The sequence below is a fragment of the Monodelphis domestica genome, chromosome 2 (assembly GCF_027887165.1).
Source record: "Monodelphis domestica isolate mMonDom1 chromosome 2, mMonDom1.pri, whole genome shotgun sequence".
Lineage (NCBI taxonomy): Eukaryota > Metazoa > Chordata > Mammalia > Didelphimorphia > Didelphidae > Monodelphis > Monodelphis domestica.
Genome location: NC_077228.1, coordinates 303,558,416 through 303,577,474, shown reverse-complemented (window position 1 = coordinate 303,577,474; position 19,059 = coordinate 303,558,416). Strand labels below are relative to the sequence as shown.

The following is a 19,059-nucleotide window of genomic DNA, read 5'->3' as shown; positions in this document are numbered from 1 at the left end:
TTTGCATACATAAATTTGACTTGCCAACATTTATTATTATTCCTGTTAGTAAGAGTCATGCTCAGCTCTTCATGACTGCATTTGTTTTTTTTTTTTTATTTTAGTAAAGATGCTAAAGTAATTTGTCATTTCCTTCTCCAGTTCATTTTATAAATGAAGAATGGAGACAAACAGGGTTAAGTGACTTACCCAAGGTCACACAGTTAGTGCGTGAGACTGAATTTGAACTTCAGTCTTCCTAACTCCAAGTCCAGCACTCTGTCCTCCGCACTATCTAGTTCCCCCTGCTAGCATTTTAAAGTATCCAAAAATGAAATGAGAAATTATGGTCAGTAAATAGTTCCCAATGGAATGCCCATCAATTGAGGAAATGACTGAACAAGCTGTGGTATATGATTGTGATGGAGTGTACTATTATACTCTAAGAAATGATTAGCAGAGATGGTTTTAGAAAAATTTAGGAAATCTTATATGAATTGAAGTAAAGTGAAGTAAGCAAAACCAGGAAAATATCACACATAATAACAGTAATACTGTAAAAATGATAAACTTTGAAAGACTTAGCTTCTCCAAATAATCATAAAGGATTCATGATAAAATATATATATATATATATATATATATATAAAGTTCCAAAGAGATGACTGATAAAATCTGGGTGCAGATTGAAACATATTTTTTCACTTTATTTTTTCATATGTGTGTGTGACTACTTTTATGACATGGTTAATAGGAAAATAGATTTTTCATGATATATAATTGATATATTGCTTTCCTTCTCAAGGGTTTAGGGAAGGGTAGAAAGGAGGAAGAGAATTTGGACCTCAGTTTTTTTTTTAATGAATGTAAAAAAATAATGTTATTTGTAAATGTTTAACAAAATAAAAATGACTAAAATAAAATTAAAATAAAATGACTAAAATAAAATGTAATTAGGAAATATTTAAGGAAACGAAACATTTTTAAGAGTAAGTATTCTCCATAACTGGGGTAAGAAGGATAGCTTACAAGCAACATAGTATATGACCATGTACAAAGCTTGTTATAGAGAAAGAAACTTCAGCCCAGTTATAGATTAGACAATATGATTTCTTTAGTCTCTTCCAATTCTTTCATTCTATGAAAATGAGAAACTAATAGTAAAATTAGTTGTTATCAGTAACCTTGGTATGATAAATTCCTCAACCATGGCAATATTTATCATGTTTTGCTGACATTAAAAATGCAATTTTTAACATTTTAATTTAATTTAATTTTTTTAAGTGTAATTGCTTAATAGGTAAAGCAGAGGGTTTTTTTTTCTTTAATGATGTTGGCCCCTTATGATGCATTTCCAAAACTTGATCTATAACAGTAAACTTCATTACTGATCTTCTAATTTTTATGGTACTCATTCTATTTAAATTTATTTGCTTTTAGAAGTCAAAATTTTCCTTACTCTCTCTAATCTCTCTAGATTCAGCAAGTATTTACAAGCCTACTAAAACCAAGCTCAATAGCATTGTCTGATTTAACCATTATAGGATGTTCTCTCCTGCTTTTAAAGCCAAATTCAAATACTAGTTATGCTTGAATGTCTTCCCTGATTTCCCCAGTCAGGAATGATTTTCTTCCATAGGACTGCACAGCATTGATATATTTGTTTTAAAGCTACTTTCAATTGTGTAATACCTTTTTTCTAGGGATACAAACCCCATAAGACTAGGGGCGCTGTGCCCATAGGGTCCTATAATCAGTCAGTATGTCAACAAACATTGTGATCCAGGAAAAATATTGCTTTCCAGGTTTTCCCCTATTAGAATATAAATTTGAGAATATATAAACATATACAGAGAGGATACTAAAATATATAAATTGTATATATATTTGTTTAAATATGTTGTATATTTATATATTTGTCTATATATATAAATTGTGCATTTATGTATTTAAACATTTTATATTTATAGCCTATATACTTGAAAGAAGGGATGGTTTTTGGTTTTTTTTTTATTTGTAGCCAGAGCAATTGCCATATTTTGCACTTAGTAAGCACTTAATAAATGTTCTTTCTAATCATCCATCTATTAAGAACTTATTATATGATGAAAATTGTGCTAAGCATTGGGGAGATAAAGACAAAAACTAAAATAGTATCACAGGATCATAGGCTTTGGACTAGAGATATTCTTTAGAGGCCATCAGGCCCTCTCAATTTAGTGATTAGAAAACTAAGGCCTAAGAGAGGAAATAAAAATCACATAGGTAGTAAGTGACAGTTCTTACACTCCAAAATCCAGGTCTGTTTTGTTGAATCAACTTGAATTAAACCATGGAAGGTCAATTTACCTCGATATATCTTTCTTTTTAATTTTTTTTAAACCCTTACCTTCCATATTAGAGTCAATACTGTGTATTGGCTCCAAGGCAGAAGAGTGGTAAGGGCTAGGCAATGGGGGTCAAGTGACTTGCCCAGGGTCACACAGCTGGGAAGTGTCTGAGGCCAAATTTGAACCTAGGACCTCCCATCTCTAGGCCTGGTTCTCAATCCACTGAGCTACTCAGCTGCCCCCGATATATCTTTCTAATTGGTCCCAATGCTACTAAAAATTACATTACTTTTTTTGGCTCGATTCAATAAAAATTGAGAACCTATTTTTAGCACTACAATTGTATAAATATGAAGATACAAGGAAGAATACGACAGTGCAAGTGCTTTAAAAGCTTCTGATCTGGTACATAAAGGCATGTTTTGAAATGCAAATATTCATGTGTTTAAGTAATGGGTTCCTTATTTGATTATATAGTTAGTTGCCTAGAAAAGTCAAAAAGGAATAGTACATGGAGCCAGAAAGGGTTCCTTTATGGAAACAAGAGTCAAGAAAAGCCCAGTGAATGAAGACAGCCTGGGAAGGCCATTGTAAATGGGTCAGACTTAAGAGAAAATCCTTAAAAATAGGGCACTAAACACCTAAGGGATGGGAGGAGGTCACGAAAGACAAATTATGCCCACTTGATCATTTTCTGCTGGGAAGTAATACAAACTTAATCCCATGAGTTACACTTTGCTGAGAAATTCTGAGTGTAGGGAAATTAATAATTGAATCATAAAGGGGAAAGGGAAGAATTAAAAATAAAAGCAAGCTCCTCCCATGTTCCAACCTTAGTCACACACTGATCCTAATCAAGAGCTAAGCAGACAAGAGTTCGTTTAGAGACAGGTTCAATTTTGCCTTTCTCCCTGGAAAGAGAATGAGGAGGCTCTTACTACTTATAATTCCAAGCCACAACTTTATGACACTACATTTTTTCTTTATTATGAGCAAAGTTTCCATCAAAGAATCAGAATTTTCAAGCTTGAAAAGAACTTAGAAATTATCTTGTCCAATCTCCTTCCCTTTCTCCCACTCCTATACACACATACATTAAAAAAAGGAAAAGAAAAGAAAGGTTCAGAAATAAAGTGACATGCAAGATGACATAACAAGTATGTGACAGGTAACAGATTTTCCAATTCCTAGCTCTTTCTCCTTCAGATATTCATTGATTATCTGACTACCTCTCATTAAGTAAGTATGTGAGCCACAGGAAATTCAAATTTCAACTGAGTGATTGAACTGGGCCAAAAAAAAAAAAAGTTAACTTTGGGTGAGTTTCATTCTAGAGTAATTAAAATAAAAGCATACTTTCCTCCTCTTTCTGATGGATAAAAAAGAACAGAATATATATATATCTTATGTAGAGTAAGTAATAAATGCCACTCATATTAAAACTAATTATTTTAGAAAACTACAATTCTATTATTATAACTAATTCCCAGTGAAGAATTTCTTTTATCAATGCAGATCAGAATCTTCTCTGAAACTGATGAATCTGAAAGGGCCCAGGGAACTGAAGGGATGTGATTTGCCCAAGGTGACACATTAAGTACGGGTCAAAGGTTGAACTTGAATCCCATTCCTCAAAAGGTCATCTCTCTCTCTCTACTTAGTCAGTAAGCCTTTCTAAAATGAAAATATCATTCATTTGTGATCAGTGATAAATGTATCAAGAACTTATCATTGATCAACCTATCACTACGTCAAGAACATTATACCTAGTATTATGAATATATGCATTAGAAACAGAAATAATGAACAGGGCATGTGAAGAATTTGAAATCTAGAATGAAATATGAGAAGCTACAACACAGAAGAAATCATGAAAGAAATAGTAATGAGATGAGTAGATTATGTGGAAGGGTGGGAGCAGGAAAGACATGCCTTACCTTTGAACATTGTAACAGCTATTTTTTAGAAATCAGGTTAGCCTTTTTTTTTGGTAATGTTTGCAAGAACTAAAACCAGTGAGAAGTTAATGGTAGCCCTCAGCTTAGTGAAATGAAGAACTTTCTAATATTTAAAACAATCCAAAAAAAATATTGTCAGTCTTGTGATGGGAAGGAAGGAAATATTTATTAAGCTCCTACTGTGTGCCAGGCACTGTGCTAAGCACTTTATAAATATCTAATTTGATTGCAACAACCATAGGAGTAATTGCAATTACTATCTCCACTTTACAGTAATAAAAGTAGTGAGCTACCTATTACTGGAAGTGTTATGGTAAAAACTGGATGACCCCTGATAAAGATGTTGCTTGGTGGCATGAGGTAGAACTTGACGCCTATATGGACCTTTACTTACAACTCTTAAGTTTCCAAGGTTCTAGTTATTTTTCATATTGAGAGGCCTTTTGAAATCTTGGGAAGGCTGTGGAAAGTACAAAACTTGCATCAGTCTGACAGACAGTTTCTAAATTGATAGCTTGTTATTTCTTCCCTGAGTCAGGTCTTCCTCAACATGAATTAATTATTCTATTTGAAGTGAATTTCCAGATCAGACACAAGCAAATTCTAGACAAAAAGACAGAAATCTAAAATAAGTCCCTACTTGTCCAGCCCTCAAGCCAAAAAAAATTATTTTGTTTTGTCCATTTTAGACTGCACATACCTCTTCCCCTAGTCTGCACTATCACTATGTCTCAAACCTAAGTGACAAGGTAACTGTAGCTGATGTGTCAAAAGACCTACACATTAAACAATTTAAAATGCTTAAAAGAAAAGGACAAAGTAATATTTTAGGAACTTAATAAGATGTGCAGGGAATATAAAATAAGGGCATAAATACTACTGGGCAGATTGACTGGAACTTTGGCTAGGTCAGTGATATCCTTAACCACTTAATATATTGCCTTCCTAACAGCAGTAAGTAGGACAAATATTCATTAAAGTACCATAGAATTCAAAATTTGGGTCTTTGAACTAATATTCTAACTCACATTCAAAAAAGCTGAGAAATATTACATGTCAAATACATATATACGAATATATTCTTATGCACACTTCTCCTGTGGAACAGGGAATATAAAGTCTGCAGAATACACTGTTGATGACTTTAAGAGCATGACTTGAGACATCAGGAAATATTTTAAAATGAGGATTTGGGGAAAGGTAATAGCACTGAAAATGGATTTGGGGAAAGGTAATAGCACTGAAATTAATTCAACAACAGGTATAGGATACCAAGGATAGAGAAGGAGCTTATTAGCCCCCAATCCTCTTTTATTATTGAGCTTCTTCTATTTTAATTTGAGAACAGATTCCATTTCCCCATGCAGTTTGGATGGATTACTCTTCAAGGGAGGGAAGCTCATCTTCTGGTTCCTGGATCAGAACAAAAGAGATTTTCAGTTCTTGACAGCAGAATTTTATCTTTCAAAGTAAATGAAAATGTAAATTTAAGTATAAATTGCATGTGTGCATACTTGTACATAGTATATATTTTTGTGTGCATACAAGTGTATTCATTTTTGAAGATATATGATTTCATCTGTGTTAGGTACCTTCCTCTCGTATGATATAGACCTTTTCCTATGCTGGATTGTTATGAAAGGAAGGCTAGAGAGAAGTACCACACTTATAGGGTTGGGAGAAAACAGGTAAGACCTCTCTGGTGCATAGTAGTTCATCCCCCAGCAAATATCAGGAGATGAGCAAGAACACTGATGTCTGGGAATTATCTTCCCCCACAAAGGATATTTGCATGCTACTTAAAAAGCTGGAACACTTTTTCTCACAGGCTTTCTTCTGCAAAGGGCAGGCATAGAGAGATTATAATACTAGTAAGATGTTTGAAGTTTTTATTTGAAGGATTTCTCAGAAGAGTCTAAATGTCCATAGATTTACTCTCTCAAATGATATGCAGGAATTTCCTATATTTTTTGCAACAAGTATTATTAAAGTTGTTTTGAATTATTTAATTACTGCTAAAATGAAATTGCTACAAACAATTTCATAAAGGTATTTCAATTAATCCTAATGAAATTAAGGTGTGAATCTTACCCCCTCTCAAAAATAAGTGCTACAAATTAGCTAAAACTCATGACTCACTCTTTCTAGACTTCTTTTAATAGAAGTCATCTTATGATATTGTAGCAGAGGAGAGTCATTAAACTTAAAGCAAATTATAATTATGAAAAAGGAATGCACCATTACAGGTGAAATTAGAGGAAATTATATGACTTAATGACTGGTTTTGGAAAGTTTAGGAAATTAATATAAAAAACATAGCAATGCATCATGGATCATTTTTCAAATAGGCCAAAATAAAGCAAAAACTAATGGATTTCATTTCATTTCACTGGAAAATCTAGAAAACAATACGGGCCCAGGAACAAGATATATATCTGTTGTATTTGGACTCGCCCACCTAAAGAGAGTAAGTCTATCACCAGAAGATTGGCAATCAGAATATAAGTTTGGGAGATCAGAGCAATTGATGATGAACTTTTAGTTAAACAGAAGACTAATAATATGAATTGGTGAGAGGAAGGTACCTACTATGAAATCATATATCTTCAGAAATGAATACATTTATATGCACACATAAATATATACCATGTTCAAGTATGCACACATGCAATTTATACTTATTTGCAATATTTTTATTTACTTTGAAAGATAAAATTCTGCTGTCAAGAGCTGAAAATCTCTTTTGTTCTGATATTTAGCCCAGACCTAGCCTCATCTAGGAACCAGAAGATGGGCTTCCCTCACTTGAAGAGTAATCCATCCAAATTGAATGGGGAGATGGAATCTGCTTTCAAATGTCACAATACTTCAAATTAAAATAGACAAAGCTCAATAAGAAAAGAGGACTGGGGGCTAATTAGCCTCTTCTTCATAACAAATCTCCTCCTAATATCAATTTGGTCATCTGATAGAACATATACTGATTTACTAATTAAATGATTTATCATTTGCTTATGTAGAAGAGGAACAAAGAGGATTTGATGCCAAATCTATCAAATTATTGGCAGTTTTAGAAGATGTTAGAAGGTCACAAGCAGAAAGAACCCTCAAGATAAAACAAACCAAAAATAAAAAAGCTGAAACATATTCCTGCCATGAAAAATTAAATTTACTAGGTACTGGGATTGAAAGTCAGCATAACATCAAAAATAGAATGATAGATTTTGGAGAAAGGAAAATCTATATTAAAATACAATGAAGTTCCTGAATAAGAGATTAGGGATAAAATACCATGATGAATCATTAGAATACAATCATAGGAGTAAATGTGTGTATATTTTGTGTGCAAAATACAAATTGATTTCACAATTTAACCCAATATAAACTGGTAGTAATTCCATTTACACAATATGAGTTATCAGGATGCTATCCATCTTATTTTAGCTCAGAACAAGGAAATAGAGCAAGTCACTTAAGCATCTTGACAATCAGTTATGGCACATACAAAATACAAGAATCAAACTACATGGTCTCTGAGACTTTTCCAGCCTAGATCTGTGAATCATCCAACCTTATACTAGTCTAATTAGAGTAAACAATTAAAGTATATATACCCCATGAGGTTTCATCACCCAATCCTTCCCCTGCATCTCTACCTCCCAAGATATTGCTAATTGCTAAACAGCTACTAAAGAGACAAACTTAGAGACCCTAAATCCTTCCTCACTACATCATCACAGGACAAAGTCAGTCTTAAGGACACCAATATCTCCTTCTCTCCCTGCCTCTTCCTTGGGTCAATATGGTCTAGTGATGATAAATCTTTTACAGACCAAGAGCCCAAAATGCAAGCTGTAGGGAGAAGAAGAGGGGAACAGTGCTGCCCCATGTCCATCTGGCTTGCTAGTAATGAACTCTGGTGAACTCTGTGCTGAGGCAAAGGCTCACAGAGAGAGCTCTGAGTGGCCCCCTCTGGCACACATGCCATAGGTTTACCAACATGGACACAGTCCAATATTGCAGCTACTTAAGAGTTCTTGTTGCTACCCCACCTCCAACAAATCCCAGTGACAGTCTCTGATCATTTTATCTTGAAAAGATAACTGACTGATCCTTAAAACCTCAGGTATATAAAAGGTTTCAAACAAAAGCCATTAAAATTCCAATATTTTTCCCACAGTTCATATTGTATATATCTTGCAAGCAGATTATCTGCATGTTTTCTCCCTCATTAGAATGTAAGTTGAATGCAGGGACTATTTCTTCCCCTCACTGTATAACCAATAAAGTATAATACAATGTCTATCATGTGGTGCTGAATAATGACTAGACTTTTGGGGGCCTTAGTTTCTTTATGTATTAAAAATAAGGGATGACAAATGAGAAGTTTGGAACATCTGGCCTATGAGTTCCTTCTACCTTTAAACCTATGATCCTGTAAAAACTAATGTAAGGCACCTAGATTCCATTAACACTGGTCTAAAACTAATACTAGGGGAAGGGTCAATATCTTAACATATCAAATTCAAATATATATATATATATGTATATATATATATATAATTTCACAAAAACATGGAGAATTTTTAAGAAACTAATGAAAAAGAAAAAAGTACAAGCTGTAATGGAGTTGTAGAAAGTCATACTACAGGGCACAAACATTTTTGTCTTTCTAGCTATTTTGAAATTTTCAGTGAAAAGCTACCCTTGGTACATCTGATATTTATAGAACAAATGCCAGTAGGAAAAGCATCATGTGGTTATTATCTAATAAGACATTGAAAAATGCTTCCAAAAATGAAAATAATTTATTTTATGCAATCTAGGAAATAAAAATTTTAATGCAATACTAGGAATTTTGATGATACTTAGAGATATAAGAAAAAATAACAAAAAGTGTTCTAAAGAAAAAAGTTTACAATGTTCTCTTTTCAGTTTGTAAAACAGGATTACTTTGTCCAATAGCTTCTGAATATGCAGATAAGTTCATTTTGATAGATGTTTGAAGACAGTGTATTATTAAAATGTTGAAGGAACTATACCTGTCATATAAAAGTTAATTTGATAGTTTATTGTTATTTCCTTATTTATTTCAATCTTTACCCTTCAGTTTACTTTTCCTTGTTTCCTTAGGATTCACTCTGAATCAAGACAAAGCATTTCCCTCTAATTACAAGAAGACAATAAAGAAGCAATACAGAATTCATATGAGACACAGAAGTCAAGAAGACCCAATTGGAAAATCCATCCAAACTATTCACTTCTCTCAAAAAGTAGAGCTAATTACTTAACTATTAACAACCAGGCAAGGATCCAAAATAACTTCAAGAAACTCAAGAGGAAAAAAGGATATCCACTGCTTTAGATGGAACAGATGGAGACTGAATGCAAACTGAAACATATCATTCTTTAAATTATTTCCTCTATGAATTTTTCTCTAGTCAAAGCAATATGTCTTCTTTTACAACATGATGAATATGCAAATATATGTTATAAGATTTTATATAATATATATATATGTATGCACAATCTATATCATATTACCTTGTCTTCCTGGGGAAGGAAGGGGTGGGAGGGAAAGAGAAAATGGATTGTAAATATCAAAAAATAAATGTTGAAAAATTCTATTAATATGTAATCTAAAAAATTATAATGAAAAGTCAAAAATTATAGCAAAAGTAGCTTTCTTCTTCTTCTGTGTCTAGAACTTCCATTTGCTTTAAAGTGTATCTCCCTTATGCCGAGGTTAAGCTTTTTCTTTCATTTTCATTCAATAAATATTAATTAACAAAGATGTATAGTCACTGTGCCAGATGAGGAGGCAGAACATATATATGTTGTAAACTTATTGAGAAGAGTCCAGGTCTCTAGTACAGGAAAAAAAAAAGTTTCCTAATCTCATTTCCTAGATAACATGGAGAAGACTAAATTTTAATCCAAGTACCAAATTTCTAGTCCTGTCTCTGATACATACTTTGGTTAGTTACAGATTTCTGAATTTATCTCCTTATTGGTTGAAATCAGGGGCTTGGAAAGAAATGCTATGGTCTTTGTATTCTCAGGAGTATTGTATATATAGTATGCATTTGATGAATATTTATTAACTGAATACAAAGATACTTGGGTTGCATATTTTAAAGGCATGTGGCAGAAATAACATATTTTTAAAATTAAAAGTACTTACACTCAGCTTTGTAAATTACCAGTAGTGTCTCAGGATCTTCTCTGTTCCACCTCACCCCCAACTTTGGAGAGTAGATCTCAAATGGGGAGGTGTCATTGCCAGTGGAATAAGGTAGCAAAATGAGTAAAGTTTAGTTCTATCCATGGTGTATTGTGTCATAGTAAATGTTTAAAAATTATTTTGTTGAATAATAATATATATAATTTTATATATTATAATTATAATATATATAAATTTGTTGAATAATAATAAATAAAAATAAAAATTATTTATTTTAGTTATCAAGAAACCAATATTAAAGGTAATCGATTTTAGAGCTGAAAGGGACTTTAGAGATCACTTAATCCAATACTTTCATTTTATGAATGACTGAGGCTCAATAAATGAGATGACTTGCCCAAGGTCACACAGATTATAAGTAGCAAAACTAGAATTCAAATTCAGATACTGACTCTATATGCCAATCTTTTAACAATTAATGAAGATATCTCTCAAGAGGATATGATGCAATCTATACTTGGCATTAATATATTTTTATCTATGTGTATAATAATCATATAGCCACACATATACCCTTCATCTGAAAAAAATCCATGTGTATCTATTTTCCAATCATCAAACTTTTAAAAAAAGAACTGTAATCTTATTAAATACCCTTTCGAGGCAGAGCCAAGATAGTGAAGTGTATTTCTATCAAAGTACCCTCCAAAAAGCAATGATATAACATCTCAAAATTCATGTTGGCATAGTGTAACCCACAAAAATAGAAGGTGAAGTGATTTTTCGGCCCAAAATAACTTAGAAGGCAGGCATGAGGGATGTAGTGCACCAGGTAGAGGTGGAGCAGTGTACTAGGGCATGCCCCACAAAAGTAACAAGCCTTGAGTGCATTTGAAGCAGCAAACAAGGCTTCCAGAATTCTCAGCCACAGAGTAGTAAAGGGGGGCTGTGTCAGACACCTGCTAAGAAGGAGATTACAGGGGATCCCTTTGCTGGCTCTGGGGGGAAGACTCTTGTCTCAATGCCCATAGCTAGAACAGGAGCAAACTCCTGGAGTATAGTCACAGGGTGAAGAATAACAGCATTTGCAGGCACAGTAGACCTGGACCCCCGGTCACAGTTCCAGGGGGTAAAAGAATGTTTGGGGTTACTCACAGACCAGAGCACAGGCTAAAAATGTATTAAAACACACTTCTGTTTATGCAACACCTTGGAAGAATTGAAATCAAGCAGATCTCCAGAGCCAGCTGCACAAAGAACTTGAAACTTAGAACAGTGCTACCTTTACCACAGTAAGAGCCCAACTTTATCAGTTTTTTTTTTAAGCTAAACTAAAAGAAAAAGGCAGAAAAATGAGCAAACAAGATTCATGAAAGAACTTTTATGGTGGAGGGAATAATGGGGTGAGCTTGGGAGGAGAACACATGAACCTTACTCTCTTCAGAATCAGCAAAATGAGGGAAGAACATACACAATCAAATGGGTATGGAAAGGTATGGAAAGGAAAGGAAGGGAAGCTAAGAAAAGAGGGTGGACTGATAGGAAAGAAGGCAAATTGGACAACATGGAGGTCAGAAACTGAACAGGTAAACAGGATGTAAAGTAATATGTAGTAATTATAATGGTGCAAATTTTTTACAAATCTCTAACAAAGGCCTCGTTTCTGAAATACACAGAGAATAAGTTGAAAGTTTAAGAATACAAGTCATTCCCCAATTGATAAATGGCATAAGAATAATCAGTGTTCAAAGTAATTAAAGCTCTCTATAGTCATGAAAAAATATTATAAATCACTATTAATAATCAGAGAAATGCAAATTAAAATAACTCTACAGTACCACTCCACATCTATTATGACAGAAAAGGAAAATGACAATTTTAAAAACATTTTTTCAGATTACCTGTCAATACAATTTTTCAATACTCATTTTCTGATTTTTTCAATCTTTTTTTTTCTTTTTCCCTCCCACTTCTCACTTCTCCTCAAGAAGGCAGGTAATATGATATAGATTGTACCTATATTGTCATATGATACATATTTCCATGCTCATCATCAAAGCAGATTTCTTTCACACACACACACACACACACACACACAGGCATGGGGGAAATAAAGACTGGCATGTTTCAATTTACATTTAGACTCTATCTGTTCCCTTCTATGACGGTGGATATCTCTTTTTTTGTCAGGAGTCTCTTAAGAGTTGTACTAGATCCTTCCCTTATTACAAATAGTTGTCATTGACAATTGATCACCATATATCATTGTTTTTATTGTGTATAATGAATGCTCTCCTGGTTCTAATCACTTTGCTTTGCATCACTTCGTATATCTCTTTCCAGGTTTTTTGGTAATACTCTTGTTTGTCATTTCTTATGTCACAATAATATTTCATTTTAAGCATATTTTACCACATCTTGTAAAATGGCAACTTTAAAAAAAAATTACCTCCTGTTTTAGAACTGATATTAAGTATTGGTTGCAAGGCAGAAAGAACAATAAAGGCTAGGTAACTGGGGTTAAGGAACTTGCCCAGGATCACACAGCAAGGGACTGTGTGAGGTCACATTTGAACTCAGGACCTTCTGTCATCAAGCCTAGCTCTCAATCTACTGAGTCACCCAGCTAGCCTCCAGTATAAGCAATCTGTCATAGATAGCCTAATGGATTGGCCCTTTATGATCTTTCATTCAGATGGAGACCAGTAATCTCTTCTCTTTTGAAATGAAAAATTCTAGATAGCAGGAACTTAATCTTTGTGCCTCTAGTACCAGCACAAAGCCTCACATAAGATAACAGTTATAGATTTAGAACTGGAAAGAACTATAGAGATCATGCAGTTAAACCCCTTCATTTTAAAGGTAAGAAACCTGACTTGCTCAAGGTGACACATATTTTGAAGCACAAAGCTGGCCATCCAAATGATTCCCTTTGAACTACAGTTAATGCTTAATACATGCTTGACTTAAGTTCTAATTGGAAACAGAACTCAACTGCTGAGCATCATGCTCTTCCATCCTGCTGCCTATTAGGGACTACAACATGGGAAGTGCTAAGTTTTCCTCATATGTTAATTTGGAACATTCATTTATGACATTGACATTGACTGATTACTTTTCAATTTATGCCACCCCCATCATATGTCACTCTCCCAAACACAATAGGCTAAGCAACAACATATTTCCCACAAACACAAAATGCACCCACATTCACAGACACATAACAAAAATTAATAAATTAATAAAATATAAAACTGAAAGAGTAAATTTAGTGATTTATAAGTTATGACATGAAAATCTCAATTTTATTTTTGAAAATTGAGGAAAGAGGAGGAAATGTGAAGAAAAAAGAAAGGAGTGCTAGCTAGGTAGATATTGGTGTAGGGAAGGCACTACCAAGCTGTGCATGGCTTCTAACATTTTTTTTTCCTTTCTAAAAGCCTTACCAGAAATTTCATTTACTTGAGAAAACTAATGTCTTTAAAACATCAGTAAAGGGTTGATTAAGGAGTCAGCTGAGACTATATGGAGCAACAAATTGTTAAGAACTAAAGTCACCAATGCCCCGTATATGACCCAGATACATATCCCCATGCTATTAAAATCACCAAGTTGGAAGATGCTGTTCTCTTTAGCTCTTTTGAAATTGTCTCACCTCCCCAGTGATACATCTTGATGTTAGAATGGAGAACTCAACTATGTAAAGGTTGATTAGTAAGAGAGATGGACATAATTCACTTCCTGCTTACACATTTATGAGATCTCCAGCAATAGTTCCTACAGTGCTCTATATCAAGAATCAATTATAGAATATTAAATCTAGAAAGGCCTTGGAGATGATATAGGCTAATTTTGGGGTTTTACAGATGAGGAAATGGACACAAAACATTTTCACAAGTGACACAGGTGGTTAAGAATAGAGCCAAAAGTATAAGGGACTCCTGACTTTTACTATTTAAATGTTATTACCCAGATAAGAAGCTGATGGTTACACAGTCTATAAAGCACTGGGCCTGGAGTCAGGAAGACCTGAATTCAATTCAACCTCACACAATAAACAGCATTTGACCCTGGACAAGTCATTGAACCTATGTTTGCCTCAGTTTCCTGAACTGTAAAATGGAGATAATAATGCCTAACTTCTAGGGTTGTTTTGGGGATCAAATGAAATAATATTTGTAAACGGCTTGGCACAGGGCCTCACATATAATAGGCACTACACAAATGCCTAATCCCTTCCCTTCCCCCTTTTATATTGTTTCCTCTCCAAAAATATTTAATGAGAAAATGATGAGAGATCCTATGTAGGATATTAAAGCAATAAAATGAATAAGTGGCCTAGGTCTCCAATTTTTACATAAATTTCTATTTAATGTCTATATAGTGGCAAGTTATGTAACACAAAGAAGAATTAATACGAAGTATTGCCTTATAAGGCAAAGGAGAAGTGGGTATGAATAGGCTAAATCACAAAAGTAAAGACCTTTGAAGAATTGCAGCAAAGCATGCCATTAAAAGAGCATGTGACTGGCAAAACAACAGAATTGTTTGTCACATAGCAAAAGTGATGGATAAGTATATTGGACAAATTGCATTTTCTGATTGCTAGACTCTATATAAAGAGAGACTGAGGTAGGCACAAAAAGCCTAGAGTGGGCCCTCTGTAGTGAATTTATAGGACTGTGTTTCAGACAGTATTAACAGGCATACAATTTGCATCACTGGAGGAAAAATCCACAGTAATAAGATCAGAGATCCATTTGATTTATGTCTGTTAAGCATAAAAGGAAAAGGAAGCAGCAGAAAGGATATAATGGAAAGAGCACTTGATTTGGAGATGGAAGCAATGGGTTCAAATCCTAAATCTCCTACCTGTAATCTTACCAAATCCCATCCTTTTTCTCTCTGACATTGTTTCACATGTAAAATGAGTATGGTTGTGAGAATGATCTCCAATGTCCCTTCCAGCTCTAATCCTATACTTAATAATGCCAAATCCAATATTGCCACTGGGTGATCATTGGTAAATCATGAACTGATCTGTGTAAGTATATATGGGAATTCATGCATAAAATGCATAACTGTAAAAATTTAAAATTGTTTCAAAATACATCTATGATAACATCTTTAACAGAATTTAGAATTATGAAATATACCAGACATTTACATTTTGCAAGTTAGCAATGGAAAGCAATGACTAACTTGAATAACTAGCCAGACAGGGCCTGTATGCTACTTTAAAAATAATTATTTAAATTATGATAAGAAGGCAACTCTTTATGACTATGTGCAAATGTTTTGAACTAGTGACCAGCTATACAAGAAAAAGTTTGGGGTAGTGAAAGAATAAACCAAAAAAAAAAAGGAAGGGACTTGATGATGATATTCTCTTAGAAACCAAGAATTATATATGGTATTGAAAACATTTGACTCTCTGGGGTAAGTGAGATTGAAGCTGTGCAAGTGCTTTCACTTCTCTAGTTCTCAATTTCCTCATCTATAAAATGAAGAAGTTCAACTAAATAATCTCTGAGGTTCTTTCCAGCTCTGGATTTATAACTCTATAATCCTGCATTCCTAAAATGCAGGTATGATAGTGTGTGTGTGTATATATATATATATATATATATATATATGCATGTTGATTGAATGAGTGAATATTAAAGTAAAAGGACAGGAAAAGAATGAATTATAAAATGAACTAGCCCAGCTTAAAATGTTTTAGTGACATATTTAAAATAATGAATGCATGAATATAATCCCATTCTGCATGGCTAACTGAGTCAGCAAAGATAGCCCCAGTTTTCCAGCAGGTGTGCAATTCTTTTGAGCAACTGTCCAAATCCTGGCACCTCCCACAGTAAATTCACAGCCAATGTGGTCCAAGACCCATCTGTTTTAAAGGCAACCAACACCCAATTCCCTCAGGCTCTTTTGGGTGTACCCTTTCTGGGTGTGTATACACACACCACCTGCATGAGGTGTTCCTGAGCACTGGATAAAAATGAGCTTTTGTTTATATATTTCTTCCCAGAGCAGCTGTGGCCTATTTAGGGGTATCAGGAAAGCCAATGAAAGACCACAGCCAAAAAGCCAGAAATCAAACTATACTGCCACCAAACTCAAACCTAGTCATTGAAGGGAGAAAGGAAGAAGCAAGATCATTCTCATTTACAAAGACTGACTTGAAAATCAAAATCATCAAATCTGAACTCTTCACTCCTTCCTATACTACTTTATCTTAATCTTCTCTTTTAATTTGTTTATTAAAAAAAAAAAAAAACTAGCTGGACCCTTCTGATGTAATCTTATGGGTAACCTTTCCACTTTATAGTCCCTCAGTGGTAACAGTAGGAGAAATAAACCCTACATACCTGACAAATCTTCATGTTTTCCAAGTCTGAATCTCTTGATTTTCAAACCCAACTTTAAATCTAAATCTCATCACTACCAACATTCAAAAGAAATTAATAACTTCTGGTCACTAAGCACTACACTATTCTGATAATTTTATTTCTTAGAAGACCTAAACAATGTGTCCATGGATTGGAAGAAAACAAACCTCTGCCATTGCTACCTAAAAAAATAAATTAAAAAAAAAAAGTCTTGGAGGAATCACTAAGCTTAATGAAACTCAGCTTTCTCATTTGTAAACATAAGGCTCTCAAAGGTCCCTCTCCCTACCAATTCTCCATCTAAGATCCTATGAATCAGATCTCCCGGGTTTCTGCAAAGACAGACACATACACTCTTCAGCCCAAAACCCAACGAATGATTTGACTATTCCCAGAATTGGCATGTGTAGGTACAAGTCCCTCATCTTTCCATGTCCCCTTTCAAGGTCAACAAAACCAGAACACTGAAATTTAAACAACGGTGAAATGTTCATCTCAGCCGGGCATGCTTGAGTAGCGAAGAGCCAAAGGAAGCTGTGCATTCCAGTTTTATCAGCTCTTGTTTCAAAGCCCTTCTCCCCCACCCGGAGGAGACGGGTCCGAGATCCTGCTTTCAATCCCCTTCCATCCCCCACATCTCATAAGCCTTAAACAAGAAAACTCCACAGTGGAAGTTTCAGCCTTTGCAGTGCGTCTGGTTTCCAGTGCCCTTTCTTCCCATGCTTCCCAGCGACCGCCCAATCAGACCTTTACCCCCTGCTGGGGCTTGCTTCGGTCTCCCTTGTGCTCATGCTGGGTCCCTTAAAATGTGGGGACTTTCAAAAAACCTAGAGAACCCAATTCAGCAGAAGCCTCTTTATCCTTCGGGACCCTAGCTGAGTAGCAACCTCCAAACCCTTTCTGGCGCCAAAACTAAAAGGAAGCAAAACCACGTGAAAAATAAAGGCAGAGAAAAAGGTGAGTGGAGCCCGAGGGGGCGAGTATCCCCTCTTCTCCCAACGGCAATCCAAACCCAAGAGGCTCTCATTACCTCTCTCGGACGTAACTAGCTAGGCTTTCTACAGCGGGGCCCACTACACCCACGGGTCACCCAGCACGCCCCATTCCCATCCCCCCCTCAGTGAACCCCAAAGAAAGGAGAGTCCCCATCCCCACTTACGGTGAACTCGGATCCCCAGTGCAGCCTAGGGAAGGGAGGCGCCCCAAGGAGAGGACCCGGGGAAGTTTAAGTTTCTAGGAGGACTGAGAGAACAAGGGAGGGAGACGAGACGTGGGGGAGGGCACCTGGGGAGAGTCAAATCCAAAGGAAGCTCATCTCAGCCTCCAGAGCTGGGTTTTCCCGGAGGAGCCCGGTGCTGAGCTGTGAGCAGGCAGGTTCAGAAGCCAGTTGTAACATGTCAGTAATCGTGTCACACCAAGCCCAGCTCATGCAGCCAAAAGTTACTCTTGAGAACCTGTCTGAACTCAAAAAAAAAAAAAAAACCCCACAGCCCAGTCGAAGGAGACAAAAAAGCCTTTCTTTCTTTCCTGCCTGCCCCCCTCCAATCACCACCCCTACACGCCCCCTGCTCCAGGCAAAGTACACTACACTCACCTGCACTGGGGCAGGAGCAACTGGGAGAGCTTGGAAGAAAGTTTCTCACCTGGGAAGAGGTTGGGACTAAAATGGGCAGGGCTGTAGTAGCCTCTCCCTCTCAGCTTGGCCTGCCTCTAGCATAGCATTGCACAATGGAAAGCTTGTGAGGGCAACCAGGGAGATAGGGAAGGTATGTGTCCAGTGTCTACCTTCAGAGTGTGGGGTCAGTCTAGTCAGAGCTGTAAAGATAAGAGAGATGCCATTCCATGAAACTACAAACACAATCCTTCTAATTTATGGTCTATCTCCAATTCCAGAAACCAGGAAGTGGAATCCTGGAAGGATAATTTTCTGTACTGCTTCAGTTTTAAGATTTCAAATATCCTCCAAAGGCAAGGTTCCCCAAAAGAAACTTATTGAAAATAGAAAATACTGTGTCCATATAATGTGGGGGTGGGAGAACAGAGCCAGCAAAAATTCACCTACATTGATTTTTCCCCTCTAACTTTACATGGTTGTACTACCAAAGACTGTTTAGAATTTTTCCATTTTTCATAATCTCAAATATTTTATATATTAGGAGAATATACTTTTAAATAGAATGTTTGATATGGAACATTGACATTTGAAATTAGTA

General features: G+C 35.3%; 1 protein-coding gene across 2 annotated transcripts in view; it reads right to left on the bottom strand.

The window, feature by feature from the left end:
- Nucleotides 1-18,528, bottom strand: part of FAM83B (family with sequence similarity 83 member B) — a 116,970-nt gene extending 98,442 nt beyond the window's left edge. Inside the window, exon 1 of one of the 2 annotated variants that reach the window (XM_007484124.2) lies at nt 18,441-18,528. The gene's annotated coding sequence lies outside the window, so the exon portion shown is untranslated. Of the gene's footprint in view, nt 1-18,005; nt 18,291-18,440 lie in introns of those variants that run through there. The other variant, XM_007484123.3, reaches the window with a different exon arrangement.
- Nucleotides 18,529-19,059: the final 531 nt, after the last annotated feature.